This window comes from Balaenoptera physalus (assembly GCF_965194825.1).
Source record: "Balaenoptera physalus genome assembly, contig: HAP1_SCAFFOLD_738, whole genome shotgun sequence".
NCBI classification, from domain to species: Eukaryota; Metazoa; Chordata; class Mammalia; order Artiodactyla; family Balaenopteridae; genus Balaenoptera; species Balaenoptera physalus.
Window position 1 is genome coordinate 269,151 of NW_028126027.1, and position 4,702 is coordinate 273,852.

Sequence of the window (4,702 nt, forward strand, 5' to 3'; positions counted from 1 at the left end):
TTTATTATATAATCCCAAAACCCTTGTTTTTTTTTTATAAGATTCTTTTTCCGTATACGCCAGTACAGACCACTGAGTAGAGTTCCCTGTGCTATAAAGCAGGTCTTTATCTATTTTATATATAGTAGTGCGTATAAGTCAGTCCCAATCTCCCAATTTATCCCTTCCCCACTTATTCCCTGGTAACCATAAGTTTGTTTTCTATATCCATGATTCTATTTCTGTTGTGTAAATAAATTCATTTGTACCTTTTTTTTTCTTTTATAGATTCCTCATATAAGCAATATCATATGATATCTGTCTTTCTGTGTCTGACTTGCTTCACTCAGTATAACAATCTCTAGGTCCATCCATGTTGCTACAAAACCCTTAATTGTTAAGGAAAACTCTCAATTTTTCCCAGTATCATCAGCAATTCTTTCTGGCAGACACGTGATAACACTTTTTAAACAGGGATATTGAGACCAAGGCTCCTGACCTGCAAACAAACAAAACATCATTCATATAGTGAAAACTTTGCAAATCAAAGGATGAAAGCACTTGGTCTAAATCCCTTTGCACCCACTGCTGACAGAGGGCAGAGGTGTTTGACTCACTAATCTTCCTTACGTGCACTTCTTCCTAATGGGGTATTCCATCTAAAACTTATAAGAAGCGGGGATGTATCATGGAACACACCAATCGCTACTACAGATTCTGAAGCAGCAAAAAAAAAAAAAGAAAAAAAAAACATGATAAATCCATCCAAAGGGTTCTGTCCACATTGTTACAATAGTTTCCTTCACACTGTGAACCCTTTTCAAACCCTATCACTTGAACCTATTTTTATTTTTTTCAACAAAAATAATGTTAATCTGCAGTCAGACACTCCAGTAATATTACACTATCCCTTGTGCAAGTATGTAGGGATTTGAGGAGCTATGGGAGGCCACCATGAGAGGTTGCCTAGAGTAATTAGGACATTTCATTTAATGTTGGTTCTTCTCCCTAAGATGTCTGCTATCCTCTTCTTTTTGTAGCTACTAGCATTGAGAAAGTGACCAAGATAAGGCCCTTCTCTTTTACTGCCCATGAATGGAACTGTGATTAACCCCACAGAACTTGGTGCTTCCAGAATCCCCTGAACCTACTGACCCTCCATGCATGGCACGACATAGATAAGGATGGTGACGTGTATCCTTGTATACAGCATGTTATAAAATGTTCGACTCTTCCCTTCCTCGTAATTCCAAAGAATAGGTTTCTTTGGATTTCTGCTTAATGCTGCTGGAGTTGGTACATAAGTTGAGGGAGGTATCAGGGCACACCAAAAGAGAGGGTAACTGCACAGAAAATACAAGCAGGTACATTTCTGTGTAGTTTCAAGCAGCTTATTTGCTATATCAACCATGGTGACATGTTGACCCTTCCTCTTTCTACTAGTAGTACAACAAACATAAAGGATATTTAAGCTGCTTGTTTTATCCCCACCTCTCACAATTGATCTGCATTAACATATAGGACAATGAAGGGCCCTTTCTACCATCTTAACCAATATTTGAGAACTAGAAAATGTCCAGATTTTTCTGGGGTTTATTTTCATATTCCCCAATCAGGCCTATGAAGGAATCTTACCTATTGTGTTTATTAATGAAGTCATATCTCTGACGGCATCCCATCATCAACAAAACTGGAAAGAAATTTGAAGGGTCTTCGATGTTACCATATTTGAAATAACAATATTTTAACCTGACACGTTTTTGGATTTTAGAAAAAAATATTTTAAATGAGACAAAAAATCATTTTTATGACACAAAAAGACGGCAATAGTTTTATATTTTTATCTGTTCCACTTGCACACAAGTGTCTCATGGGGTTATGTAAAGCTCTCCTGTTGGGTGCTGTGCATGGTGCAAGTATGGATTAAAGCTTAGGAATCTTAAGCTTCAGTCACCTGAAACATTTAAATTAGGATGCAAGCAATCCTGTCCAACATTTGAAAAGAGCAAGACACTCTCTTTATTTTATTTGTTAGGTAATTAATCTGTCTTTTCCCCAAGGAGAGAAACAAGTGGCATCTTCCATCAATGTGTTGCACAAATATCTTTGAACAGAGAGTGCAAGCAGAGGCTGATACAGGATGTGAAAAAAAAATGAGAGACCCTTGTGGCATTTTCTCCTAACTTATTGCAATCTCCCATTTAAAATGTGGCAATAATCAATCTTCTGAGGAAAAAGGCCCAAGGAAGGTTTTTGCTTCTGTGGAATAAGGGGATTGCTAAAGATTTCAGGAGGCAAGACGAATTAGTGAGAATGACCATGAGAAATCAGAGAAAAGTCAGATCCATGGATGAAGTGATGTTTACCACTGTGAATCAATGAGAAGTAGGAGCAAATGAAAAGAAAGCTGATACAACATTTTCTGAATAAATGTAACCTTTCAGCTGTCATAATACTCACTATGATACAACATATTTAGTTTAGAAAGTTAACTTAAATTTAAAGCTTAATAATTACATTTATTGAAGAAATGAAAACATATTTGTGGTTTAGAATAAATAATGTGTTCTGCTACAGGTAAGAAGACTACATAAATAAATAGAAATAAGACTAAATAAATAAAGAGGAAAATAACAAATTAGATGTTATTAACATTAAAAACTGACACTCATCTAAAGAAAGAGAAGGAGAGACAGAAAGAGAGAAGAACTCATCTCAAGCATGTATTAAAAACTCCTAAATAAGAAGTCTTCAGATGTTAACAAAAAAAAAGGAAGTCTTCAATAAGAAGATAATGGAATAGCAAAATGGGGGAAATATACCAAAAGATATTTCAAAAAAGAGAGTACAGAATGTTAAGTAAACATATCAAAAGATGCTTGGCTTCTTAGTAGTCAATTAAATGCAAAAGCGTGATACCTGGAATTATCACTCACCAACCAGAAAGTTCAAATGAAAATGACAGGTATTATCAAGTTTGACAAGAATGTGTATAATCCTTGAATCTCATTCACTGCTGCTGAAGATGAAAAATCATACAAATGTTTTGAAAATATTTAGAAATATCTAAAAAGATAAACACAAGAAAGCTATGACTCGAAAATTTTACTACTACGTGTATACTGAACAATAATTTATACACACACCACCAAAGCTCAAGTTCTAGAATTTATATACCAGTGCTGTTCTCAATAGACACAAACTGAAAATCACTCATATTGTAATACACATTGGAATAAATTAATTAATAGTTAAATATTTACATTATGGAATCCTTTGCAACAGTGGCAATGCATGATCACAACAACAGGCAACCATATAGGCATATTCACAAACAACATAAAATAAAAAAGCCCAATCCAAAAGTGATTTTACTGTGCCATAACATTTATATAAAATACAAAATACAGGTAAAGTTATCTTTTTGTTAGATACCAGAACAATATTAAACCTTAAGGGGAGTCACTAGAATGGGACCAGGGGGCCTCTGAGTATCTGGCAATTTTCTGTGTCTTTATCTAGAAGCTATGTTTAGAGTGTATTCAGATGCTGAATTTTCTGAAATTTGTCATTTCCTTACAAACCATGCATGTTTTTCGTTGTTTTTTATACATAACAAAAACTAAAAAAGATAGACCAGGGAAGGTAATTGTATTAGCACTTTAATATCCATGCTTTTCAAGGTGGAAGTGAAAAGTATTAAATACTTGACATTGTGATTACTTCTTAAAAGTAAGGTGAAAATTTGAGGTTAATTGACAAGACATACTTCTTCATATATAATCCTCAAAGAGGAGGGGTAGAAAGGAGTATTATTTTTTTTTTCTTTAATACAGAATCGTTAAGATACAAAATAATGAAAACAGACTAGGTTTAAAAAAGAGCACACTGGACTTCCCTGGTGGCACAGTGGGTAAGAATTTGCCTGCCAATGCAGGGAACAGGGGTTCCATCCCTGGTCTGGGAAGATCCCACATGCCGCAGAGCAACTAAGCCCGTGTGCCACAAGTACTGAGCCTGTGCTCTAGAGCCTGCAAGCAACAACTATTGAGCCTGCATGACACAACTACTGAAGCCCATGCACCTAGAGCCCATACTCCACAACAAGAGAAACCACCGCAAGGAGAAGCCCGTGCACCACAACGATGAGTGACCCCTGCTTCTCTAGTAACAACTGGAGAAACCCTGTGCAGCAACGAAGACCTAACACAACCAAAAATTTAAACAATTAAATCTTTTGACTTCTGAGATGACTCACTCACGTGGCTGTAGGTAAGAGGCCTCAGTTCCTTGCCACATGGATCTCTCCTTAGGGCTGCTTGAGTGTCCTCATGACATGGCAGCTGGCTTACCCCAGGATGAGTGATCTAGCAGAAACCAAAGCAGAAGCTGCAATGTCTTTTATAACTTTGGAAGCTGCACTTTGTCATTTCTGCAATTTCTTATTAGTTAAACAGTCAACCCTTTTCAAGTGCGAGGAGCCACACTGGTACATGGAGACTGGGAGATAATTAGGGGATAATTAGGTCCATCTTGGAGGCTGGCTACCAAAGTGGCTGACTCGCCAAAGTCTGAATTTTGTTTTCTTCACTTCTGGAGAGAAAATGGTCAGTGAACCCCATTGGTGGTCTTTGAGATGTACCAAAGCTACCTCTTGCTCTCACCCCCAGCTGTGTGGCTGACAGGGTCTTGGTGCTCCAGCCGGGTGTCAAGCCTGTGCCTC

At 37.0% G+C, this 4,702-nt stretch overlaps 1 long non-coding RNA gene across 1 annotated transcript; it reads right to left on the reverse strand.

Annotated features, from left to right (window-relative positions):
* Nucleotides 1-3,791: 3,791 nt before the first annotated feature.
* LOC309653640 lies at nucleotides 3,792-4,181 on the reverse strand. The gene is made up of 2 exons (XR_014259310.1): nucleotides 4,118-4,181; nucleotides 3,792-4,063 (listed from the first exon to the last, which is right to left on the reverse strand). It is a non-coding gene; the product is annotated as an uncharacterized lncRNA (long non-coding RNA).
* Nucleotides 4,182-4,702: the final 521 nt, after the last annotated feature.